Source organism: Acomys russatus, chromosome 21 (genome assembly GCF_903995435.1).
Source record: "Acomys russatus chromosome 21, mAcoRus1.1, whole genome shotgun sequence".
In the NCBI taxonomy this organism is placed as follows: domain Eukaryota; kingdom Metazoa; phylum Chordata; class Mammalia; order Rodentia; family Muridae; genus Acomys; species Acomys russatus.
In genome coordinates this window covers 11,877,075-11,888,798 of record NC_067157.1, presented here as the reverse complement: position 1 = coordinate 11,888,798, position 11,724 = coordinate 11,877,075, and the positions used below count along the sequence as shown (strand labels likewise).

The 11,724-nt window shown below is 49.1% G+C and overlaps 1 protein-coding gene across 3 annotated transcripts in view; it reads left to right on the top strand.

The window, feature by feature from the left end:
- The first annotated feature begins 1,823 nt into the window (after positions 1-1,823).
- The window catches only part of Fyn (FYN proto-oncogene, Src family tyrosine kinase), a 192,833-nt gene continuing 182,932 nt past the window's right edge, over positions 1,824-11,724 (top strand). For 2 of the 3 annotated variants that reach the window (XM_051164535.1, XM_051164530.1), the window contains exon 1: positions 1,830-1,960. The gene's annotated coding sequence lies outside the window, so the exon portion shown is untranslated. Of the gene's footprint in view, positions 1,961-11,724 lie in introns of all 3 variants that reach the window. The other variant, XM_051164531.1, reaches the window with a different exon arrangement.

The following is an 11,724-nucleotide window of genomic DNA, read 5'->3' as shown; positions in this document are numbered from 1 at the left end:
GCAGGGCTTATTTGCTTGTTCACACCATCAGCAAACCCTCCTGAGGAGACCCAGCACCTTTAAACCTAGACTTAGGAAGAGATTTTTTTTTTCCTTTTTTAAACAAGGTAAGTTAAAAAAAATTTTTTTTTAATATAGAATGGAGTCTTGCTGGGAGTCGGTTAATTTGTCATTTAAACCATTTTGCCTTTCATTCGCCCACTAATTACACAGAGAAGCTATTATGTTACAGATGACAAAATAGTGACTCCTCTGAAGAAACTATAAACAATGAGGTGACTTACCCCATCTGCTCAGGGGTTTTGGAAAGAGACTGGACATGGAATTCATGAGTGTCACACTCTCTTGTTTTCCGTTTTCTCATCTATCATGTTAGGATCATTTACTGAATAAGCACGGCAGACTAAAAAAAAAGTCAGCGGGAGTGACTGGTATTTGTAATCTATAGGAGAAAAAAGTAGTGGGCAGGAAAGATAGCCCAGACCTTGAGGTCTGAAGCCAAGGCTGCTTCGCTTAAACTTACTTCTTACAAGATTAGATTTGCTTGGGGCGGGGGGGGGGTGATTTTCTCGCCAAAATCATTAAGGAAAATGATTCTGAACGCGTCTTAAAACAGACCGTTCGGTAAACAGGAATTACCTATAAAGAAAATCAGGAAGGCAGAGTGTTTCTTTTTATGAAGTTACATCCTGCCATAGAAAAGCTGGATCGGAAATAAAGACTGACTGCATACCAACCCCGCTATTATTTCATCAAGGAAAATCTGAGCAAAAAGCTCAGCTCAGCAACGGGTGAAAACAAGAAAACTAAGAGATGTTTGAATGCCCCCAAGAAACCAGACAAGCAACGGCTCCTGCTAAACAGCTGGAGAAAGAGTGCAAACAATCTCTACTGTGTGGTTTTGGGTTTCTTTGTTGCAGGCCCTTTGCATTTCAGCAACACTTCCTCCCGACTTTTCCTGAGGGGGGATGGGGGGGCGCATATATGGGTGCCCAAGAAAATGAGAAGAAATTATCTTCTCGTTATTCGTTGCGCGCTTGCTGGTTCTAGCGTTCCCAGTTTTCTGCAATGGCTCTTTTCTACTTTGATCTTCACTTCTCCTATTTGTCATCGTCATTCTTAACACCTTTCCATTTTATCCTCCCTCTCTCAAAGGCGAGGCTATTTCTCTGGAGAGGTTCCCGTGGCTGTGAGGCAGGTGCCAGTCTCCACTAGCAAAGCAAAAGGCAGCTCATTCCCACCGCTCTCTCTTGTCACCTAACCAACTCCCAACTCCACACGATCCTCAGACACAAACACCTCTCCTCCTCCTCCTCCACCTCCAACCTCGCATCCTCTCGCACACCCGGCGCGGCCCGCACGCCAGGACGCCCGCCACCACAGTTACGCTCAACCCACTCGGTTGCCCCACCCATAGCCGTCCCGCCTCCGACGCGCGCACCAATGGCTGCGTCCCTCAGCTCCCAGAGGGCCCTTTGATAGGGTAGAACGGCCTGACAGTCTCAGGGCGTATCCCCGCCTCCTCTCGCACCCCTCGGGATCCGGAGCAGCCCGAGCATCAGCGAGTATAGCTGCGAGGAGCCGCGGCGGCGGCGGCGCGTCGGTGCAGTTGCGCCATCTGTCAGGAGCGCAGCCGGCGGGGAGGGGGCTCCGCGCAGAGGAGGAGGGGTCGCCGTGCGCCGGGCCTCCGTGACCCGCCCGCCGGTCAGGAGCGCAGCGAGAGGCCGCCTCGAGCCGGAGAGCCCCGAGGACTCCCCGGGAACACACAAAAGCCGCCGCCTGCGCCAGGGAGGACCGGGCTGCCGGGCCGGGGACACCGGCGCCGCCCCCTCGGCGCCTTCGCGAGGCCCACGAGCTCCCGGGCCCCGCCGCGGAGCCACCGGAGCCGCCCGGGCCGCGCCGGAGGAGGGCGGAGAGGACCATGTGAATGTGCTCCGGAGCCGAGCGCCACGCCACGCAGGTAAGCGGCCGGGGATGCGCGGAGCCGCGGGATGCTGCGGAGACGCCCGACCCAGCGCCCCCGCACAAGCTGCCCCCGCTGCGGTCCCACCGCGCAGCCTCCGGGGCGCCCCGCGACGCAGGACACCGATGCGGGGTGCCGCCCTGAGGCTGCGCGGCCACCGGGGTACATTTCCTCAGCCGCCGGCGGGCGCCGGGTGAAAAATAGGATTTGGCTTGGGGGCGAGGTTGGCCCAGCTCCGCCCCCGCCCTGCTTTCGCGGCCCCCCGCGGGGACCAGGGCTGGCTGTGTGTGTTGTTTTAATGTCAGGGATGATGTAATCACTTAATAATTGATGCCCCGTGCTGCTTTCCTCCCTACCCAACCCCTGCCCCACTCCTCCACCTCTCGGCCTCCTCCCTTGGCGGCCCTCGCCTTCCCCAGCGCATCCTCCTGCCTATTTCTGGAACCTCCCTTGCACTTCCCCCACCCTTCCCTTCACCCTTCCTGTGCTGCTACCCACCCACCCTTCCCCTTTCCCCTGTGCCTGGCCTTGCCTCCTCTTCCTCTGTCCCCCACCCCTTCTGCTCTCTCTAGCTCATTTCTCCCCCCTTCTCCACTCACTGATTTCCTCCCTACTTCCCTAGGTCGGTGGATGGTTTTGTTTGGTCTCCTCCAGGCTCTCTTATCTCTGCGGCCACAGGCAGACCGGACTGGACTAGAAAGAGGCCACCAAGCTTGGGCCCGGGAGGCATTTCTTGGAACTCACTGGGAGGAGGGATAACAAAATCACCCATTTTGCCCCTCCTTCCTTTAATAAATCAGACTCCTTCTGTGTGTGTGTGTGTGTGTGTGTGTGTGTGTGTGTGTGTGTGTGACACAAAGAGCCTTTTCAGTTTACAGAGAAGAGACACATAAAGTACCCAGGGCACCATGCTTCTTGTGTCTCATTCTTTCTGATGAAGCAGTTGGTCTCTTAGTCCTTTCTGCCACATTTACCAAAAAAAATGAAAGCTGGAAGATCCCGGGTGGCAGGTGCAAGCAGTTTGCTGTATTCACAGACTGGTGGTAACATTGAGTGGCAACTGCAGTTTCTTCTATTTAAGGCAGGAAATTATTTCAGCTGTTTGAGGAGTTGTTACACTTTCAAAGAAACCTTCCTTCCTCCGTCCTTCCCTTCCCCCCCTTTTTTTGGGGGGCCGGCGGCGGATAGGTACTGATACCTGAGACGGGATAAATTGCTGGGGGAATCAGAGGAATCTTGTTTCTGAGTCAGAATCAAACAGTTTAACAAGAATGAGGCAGCCTGACTGGATTCTCTGAAGTCCAAGGCCTCTTTGCTGAATGCAGTCTTTTGAAATGTGTTCTTGGTTTGTGCTCAGCAATGTTGCGTTGGCCTTTTATTGGTGTGACTTGGGCTGTGGATAGAAAAGCTCTGGGTTGGCATTGGAAGACCACTGGAGAAGCCACTTGTTTGCTTCAAGGTTGACTTTGGGTGTCCACACCCTTCCTCTTACCACCGAAGCAACTACAATACTTTGCATCCTTTGTGCTCTGTCTCCCTGTCTGTGCCCCATGGGTACCATGCATTCATCTGACTTCAGAGCAAGTGCTTTCAACTCAAGCTTTGGGGGTAGTTTGCTATGAACAGGGGGTGGTGATACCTGAGTTCAGGACTTACGATGCTCCTTTTAAAGTAGACATGCTATGTGAATAAATGGCAGGCGGGGTATGTCAAAAGTTAAGTTGGAGCTGCTGCTTCCTGGACTGTGGACAGTAACAAAACTGTCCCAAGCTCATTCTTGAGCCGTTTTTTCTGAAGAGAGTTGTGATGCATTAAACTCTGAGGATTCCTCATGGAACTTTTTACATTGCTTGTTTGTATGTATGTATGTATGTATGTATGTATGCATGCATGCATGCATGCATGTATGCGTGTATAGGCAGAAGGATTAATACTGAATATTCTCAGAAAACAAAGGCTGCTTTGTTGGGTACCAGACCCAGAAAGGAAGGTCAGTACACAATAAGCTCACACTGTACTGAGCAAGCTACAGGCTCTTACTAATGATAAAGTTGAACATGAACAAATGTGCTCCACTTCCCTGGGTCTGGACCTAACCCCATCTGACCCTGGGTCTGGACTCTAACCTCCATCTGATGCTCTTGAAGCCTTTGCCCTCCAGTCCCAGCACAAAAGTCATCTGTCTCCTGAAGCCTCCTCCAACTCCTCCGCCCCAGGCAAGCCACCATGTCTCCAAATTTGTCTGTGAACATCATCACTGGATATTATGCTTGTCTTCTGTCCATTTCTGCCATTAACTGGTCATCACGTTGGGCAGAGAACCTAATCTGGCTTGTCCCCTTTTCTCTCAAGTTTTGCTTTAGTTGGTATTACTTGGCGATTTCATTTAGTGAGCACCACGCGTGAATTAGGTCAGTGATTTGTACCCAATATCTGTTTGAAGTAAACTCATGTTAGCAGCCTGAAAACATACAGTGGGAGCCAGGCGGTGGTCGCGCACACCTTTAATCTCAGCACTCAGGAGGCAGAGGCAGGCGGATCACTGTGAGTTCAAGGCCAGCTAAGTCTACAAAGCGAGTGTAGGACAGCCAAGGCTACACAGAGAAACCCTGTCTCGGAAAAACAAAACAAAACAAAACAAAAAACATACAGTGGGGTACAAAAACAGAAGATATTTATTCTTGCTTGTGTGATAGTCCCCACTAGGTGTTTCTGTTCTGTAGGTGGCTTTCATCTATACAGTGAGTGGTTCTGGGTCCCAGTCTTGCAGTGCGCCACAGCTTTCCAATACAACCGTCTCAGCTGACAGATGGGTGGGATGAGGAGAATTGGGGAGCATGCATCTGTCTTTAAAATGCTTTGGTTTGGACGCAGCACACGTCACTGCCACTCAGCTTTTAGGCGAGGGCTGGCTATGTGGCCGTGCTTAAGTGCAGGAGAACCTGAGCTCCACGTGCCCAGAGAAAGGGAGAAGAAGCGTGCGATTGGTGGCAACCAACACTCAACACTTGAGCAAAAGCCATTACTGTTTCATTGCTTTGCTTTTATAAGGTCAGGTATTTTCATCTTTTAGCATGTTTTTGAAAACCTGGCTCTTTGTCATTTCAGGGAGCCACCTGAAATCACTGGGCAGCCCGTTGCCATCATTTGATGCTGACTCTATAGACTCTGCTGTGGTTCTTTTATCCCAGAAGCACCTATCTTGGCCTAGTTTTTTTTTTTTAATCTGGCAGCTCTGTACATGCCAGTGAGGCTAGGGAGGATCCTTACAAATCACAGTAGAAATTAAGAAATTAAGAAAATGAGACCCGGTGATACCATTAAGGAGGAGGCTTCGTGGGGACCTGGGGACAGCAAAGATGAGGGAGTGAGAGTCCTTTTTCTATTTGCATAGGCTACCAAGGACTTGAACGTACAGTACTATTTATTCATCAACACAGCCTTCTTTTATGATGATTTCTGTTTTGGCTTGGAAACTGAGCTTCTCTTTTCCCTTCAGCTCGGAGGACAGGCGAGACTCCATTGCCAGCTCTCCTGGCTGTACCATTGCGTCCAGCATATTGCATGGAAGGTAACTGTGTTTCTGGCCCTGGGAAAGGGGAGCTAGCTGCAGGCATTCCAGAGGGTTCCTATGTTACCGTAGGAGTTCTGTTCATATCAGTCATCACAGTTGATAATGTACTTTTATTTTTGCAATGGCCATGTCCTTACATTTATCTGCTCCACAAACAGTAGCCTGCTATGCTGCTTTGTGCAAGGACGCAAGGAGATAAGGTTGCAAGAGTGAACACTTGCAGAGCCCATGCTCCCCCGAAGCCCACAGTCTACTAGAGGAGATGATAATACTACACAATAGCCAGCGTTCACTGACCAGTCACTCTGTGTCATGCTCCGCGTAGGCTCTGATCTGAGCAGTAATGATAGAAGCGAATGTCTCTGATAATCACTGTTTAATAGAAGGGAAACGATAAGTTTCAATACTTCCTGAATAAGTAATCTAAGGCCGCAATTCTAAGGGAGGAGTCAGGCTCAGGCTCAGTCAGTTTGACTCTTAGCATCCTTGCTCTATTCCACTTGGTACAGGAGGAGATAATATGTGGGAGTGAGAATTGACTAGCTCAGTTCATGGGAAGTCTACTATACCAGAAAATAAACAAATAAATAATGTGTGTGTGTGTGTGTGTGTGTGTGTGTGAGAAAAGGTAAATGCTCAGACTATTTGGGATGCTGCAACTAGTTCAAAACTAGATGGAGGCAGTGGAGCGCTGCACCAGGGGCATAAGACAGAGCTGAAGGGGAAATTGAAAACACTTTTAAAATACTCATCCTGAGGGCCATAGAGGTATTTCAAGAAGAGATGTGGCGTTAGCCCCATTTGTGTTTTCTGGTCTTAGTGTGGGGCTTTGGCTTGAGGTGGCCGAGAACCGTCTGGGAGGATTATATGAGGATCTGAGAACGGCAAATGGAGGATTGGATGGAAAGGGTTTAGTACCTAGTGACAGAGTGAGAAAGATTGAGACACAGAAGAGAGACCACTGTGAAATGGGGTAGAGACACGTGGAGACCGGCAGGGCAGCAGAAGGATGGCTTCAGTGCCTGGATGGGCGGGTCCGGAACTAGAGAAGACAACGAAGACAATTTGCTAGTAGCAAATTGCAAAGTACTGGAAGCCACGGATATGCCCCATGGGGAAAATGTAGCAGTCGAAAGACTAGATGCGGCCAAGGTGAGGCCAAGGTGAGCCCAGTAGCAGAAATAGGAATGCAGGCCCTCAGTGGAGGAGGTCAGTAGTAGCTAGGGCCAAAGAGGTGACAAGATAGGGCCTGAAGTGGGGCATGGGGGCGCACAACTTTGATCCCAGCACTCAGGAGACAGAGGCAGGTGGATCACTGTGAGTTCGAGGCCAGCCTGGTCTACAAAGTGAGTCGAGGATAGCCAAGGCTACACAGAGAAACAGTGTCTCGAAAAACCAGAAGAAGAAGAAGAAGAGGAGGAGGAGGAGGAGGAGGAGGAGGAGGAGGAGGAGGAAGAAGAAGAAGAAGAAGAAGAAGAAGAAGAAGAAGAAGAAGAAGAAAAGAAGAAAGATATGGGATGAAAAGCACTATTGGATTTAGCATAGGAAATTTGGGAACCCAACCAGAGAATCATTCAGGGACCAGAGAGGGAGTAGTCTTTTTTTTTTTTTGCAAGGAAAAAAAGTTTATTTGGCTTAGTCTGGAGGTTCCAGGCTACCAATGGGCAGACCCACTGCCCTTGGACCTGTGCTGACGCAGGGCGTGATGGAGGCAAAGCTATGGCGGGATGAGTTCTTCGCTGACTTCAATGCCCAAACGTAACTTCTGTCCTTGGGCTTGAGGGAGTAGTCTTGTTATCTGCTTCTCCACAGACAGGTGGTGAAGTTTGCGTATAATCACAAGGAATCTGCTTGCAGAGCTTTTCAAGGGCCTGGGTCATGGGCCCCAGAATGTTACCGATCATATAGTTCAACACGCTAATTTCACTAGAGACAAAATGAAATCCAGAGAGAGTTGGTAATGTAGTCAAAAGTGCCAAAGTCACCAGGTTTTGAGCCCTTCTGTTCAGGTAAGGGGTGGGGGTTTAGAGTCTGGAGCTGAGGTGGGGTTCCGGTTTGATCATCCATTTCTTTCTTTCTTTCCTTTTTTCCAAGACAGAGTTTCTCTTGGAACCAAGACCTGGTCTTGGCTGTTTGTAGACCACACTGGTCTTGAACTCACACAGAGCCACCTGCCTCTGCTTCCTGAGTGCTGGGATCAAAGGCATGCGCACCGTGCCGGGCTCTGCTCGTTCATTTCTTAAAGTGTGTGTGTGTGTGTGTGTGTGTGTGTGTGTGTGTTGTTTGTTTGTGTGTGTGTGTGTGTGTTGGGGGTGGAGGAGGAGCAAATGCATGTGAGTACAAGTGTCTGAGGAGGCCAAGGTATCAGATTCCCTGGAGCTAGAGATATCTACAGTTGTGTGCTGCCCAACGTGGGTTCAGGGAACTGAACTAAGGTCCTCTCCAAGAGCAGTATGCGTTCTTAACCGCTAAGCCTCCTCTCTGCTTCCATTTCTTTAAGTGGAGACTGAGTGAACATAAAGCACTTCGAATCACAGCCCTACCTACCAGTGAACTGTGTTTGCTACTGTTAATATATAATATATAATGTATGCGTGCACACACACCCACAGAGGCACAAACATTTAGGAAGCAGAGAGCATATTAATGCCTTAGGATGTCCATGATCTTGAACACTGCTGTATTTGTATGTGAGTGTGTGTGTGTTTTAACATGTATTGTGTGTATACTAGGGAATTTTGAGTGTTTCTACAGAGAGTTAATGGAAGACTGTCAGTCTCAGAGCAAGAAATGTTGGGAAAGGTAGGAAATTGGCCCATACGTTGTAGTTAAGACAGCATTTTCAGTGAGTCTTTTTAAGAAATGCAGACTCGGCTTTATCCTTGAGAACAGAAGCGTAAAGACACTCTGAAGCCAGCCTTGTGTAAAGGGTTTCTTTGTTTTGATTAGACGGCCAGAATTGTAACCTACTTAATATTTCAGCCCCTCAAGTTTGACTTTAGAATGTATCCTGGTTTTGTAAAGGAAAAGGAAACTTCAAAGATGGAAAAACCATGCATGCATTTGACTTCTGGAGGGAAAAAGAGCTGGGTTATTTAGAGAACTATGACCATCTTTGAGAGTTCATAGTCAAGCAAATCTAATTTTTAGCTCTTAAAAACAACCAAAGTAGCTTCGGCAACATCATCTGGCTGGGTTGGGTGACATGTAGCATAGACAGCACGGGGATAAGTGACCCTCTGGACTTGATTAGGATGCAGTAATCCTAGAAGGATATAAACTGAACTGGATTTACGGCCTAATAAAGACGTGGGAGGAAAAGAGAATGCTTTCCTGACTCATGAAACTTCAGCATTGTGGCATTTGGAGGAGAGCGCTTCTGTTGGGCTCCGCCTGTTTGTACAGGGCCTGCGCTGCACCTCCCTCAGGATAGGAGGCCACCTTGGTCTTCTTGGGTGTATTTAGGAAGCACAGATCCCGTTCTGCATGAGTATGCCTGGGATCTCAAGCGACACTGTCCCGTCTTGGGAAAGTAGATACTGAACACCTATTTCCTCTAAGCTTTTGGGAGAAAAAAAAGTTAGTTTGTTTTTTACAATATCAGAAAGGATTAGTGTGCTTTGACCCTGTTCACACCCCCCCCCCCCAATTTTTTTTCTTGGTAATAAAAGATGCGCACAGCTTACCACAGCTACCTGCTCTTGTCTGAATATGCCGGACAGATAACGCCAGCCTTTTATTGAGCCCTGGACAGATAACGCCAGCCTTTTATTGAGCCCTGGAGGCCTGTGTTTGCCATTCTGCACACAGTAATTTTTAAAAATCATAGCAACTCCATGTGACAGGCACAATATTATTATCCCCCTTAGTCACATGGGGAGACTCAATGTTGTGAGGTCACTTGCATGTGTCACGCAGCTAATCAGTAGTGAGGCTGCGCCTGGGTGCTCCCTTCTTCTTCTTCTTCTTCTTTCTTTTTTTTTTTTTTTCGAGACAGGGTTTCTCTGTGTAGCCTTGGCCATCCTGGACTCACTATGTAGACCAGGCTGGCCTCGAATCACAGCGATCCGCCTGCCTCTGCCTCCCGAGTGCCGGGATTAAAGGCGTGCGCCACCACGCCCGGCGCTCCCTGCTTCTGAAGGCTGTGGTACCTCTTCCCTGTCTCTTCGCCTTTGCACTTGCTGTGTCATGTGCTAGAGCACATACAAGCACCTTTGCCCCGCTGTGAAGAGCTCACTCCTGAGGACTCACTTCCTGAGAAGCCCCCACTCCCACCCCTCCCTCAGGGCTCCTACAGCACTTGCTCACCGCCTCCTGCCACCCTCATCACAGGCTGACTCATGCGGCAGAGGGAGTCAAATGGGTGGGGGACAAGGAGGACTGGACTTTTACAGTAACATGTAAGCCGTTGGCGAATCATGGGTCTGTGGGGGGTGATTTGTCAGGGTAGCACACAGCATTATTCCATGATATTACTAGCCCCGCTTAACAAGACAACGGAAGCCTAAAGATGATTTTGTGACTATTTTATTTTATTTTTGTCTTGTCATAGCTAGTAAGTGGCAAAGCTGGGCATCTGAACCCAGGTGGTCTGGCTTTGGTGTCTTCTATTCCTTACTTTCCTTTTGCTCCATCTCTCAAAAGAGACTGTGATCTGTGAAGGAGCATTGTGTGTATCCAGCAGCTCCTGTGCCAGCACCACACAGCTAGTGCAGTGCAGACATTGGCCCCTTTGTTTGTTTGTTTGTTTGTTTGTTTGTTTTTGAGGCAGGGTTTCTCTGTGTAGCCTTGACTGTCCTGAGCTCTCTTTGTAGACCAGGCTAGCCTCAAACTCACAGAGATCTGCCTGCCTCTGCCTCCTGAGTGCTGGGATTAAAGGCGTGCGCCACCACTGCCCAGCAACATCGGCCCCTTTATTCTTCCATTCACCCTTGTAGAATAGAACAGCAAACAGGTAAGAAAACGAGGTTTTACCTCATAAGAAGAGCACAGTAGAGTACCGGGCCCTGCTGGAATTTGTGTTCCCAGCCCACTTTCTGATCACCGTAGGACAGGCAGGGTCAAATATTTTGAAATCTCCGTAGCTGGGAGGAGCAGTGAGAACCGAGGCAGCGGAGCTTTTAGAAGGCAGGGAGTGAGGAGAGTCTTAGCTCTAGTGGGAGCAGGTAGGAGTTTTTGGAAATGAGCCCCCAGCCAGAGTTGGGGGAGCCCTGGCTTCTGACAAAAGAAGACCCCTTAGCTTGTATTTGAAAGGTTTTTAAGTCCCTTCTCCTCTTGAGTGTGCTAGTGGGATTTTATTTGGTGAATTCAGTCTTTATTTCTTCAGGGCTTCCATCTTTAAGGCACCCCAAAATAGTCGGCGTTTGAGAAGTTGTGTAAGGAGTCCATCTGCTTTATATAGAAAAGTAGGGCTTTAACGGAGAAGTTAAAACGAGCCAGGTTTTCATTCCGACAACAAAGCCTGGGGAACTTCCCCCAATCCTTCTTTTAATCCCCCCAAAACGTGATTGGGTCCGTTTGTCTGTGACAGCCTGACCAGTTAAGGCTGGACTGAAAGGCAGATGAGCACCGACCAGGCCCTTTACTTCCACACCAGCATTGTGCTGGTTCAAAGGCCATGGCATTTTCAAATACTGACGCTTGCAAAATTCGGTTTTTGTTTCCGTTTTATTTTTAATTTCACCCTGTAAGTAACATAAGAGTTTTCTTTTTCTTTTCTTTTTTTTTCTTAAAGCACTGGTTTCTATTCCCAATTATTCTCTCAGTTTGGAGGATGTCACTTTGCTCTAGCTTATTTTCTAATCTAGAGCTGCAAACAAACACAGCACCTTACTGTTCTCAGATACAGGGCCCGGAGCTGGCATGTCAGCACACTCCTAACGTGTCGTTCTTTGTCTCCTCCCTGACAGTGTCGTTCTGTGCCCGTTGGTTGTACACCTCGGTCCGGGCCACATTCTCAGGATATGTATCCTTCTGCCTCTGCCGTGCAGAGGACATTAGCTTCACTCCTATGCTGGGGATCCAGTGGGGAGGATGTTGATCCTGCTGGTGTTGATGTTGGTTCCTCCTGAGTACTGACCACCCACGGAGGAGGAAGGGGAGGAGGAGGACCACATTCCTGAGCATGCATGGCCTTCTAAACCTGTGGTCTCCATGTCATTCCTCAGTTATACCTGGCTCACCTCAC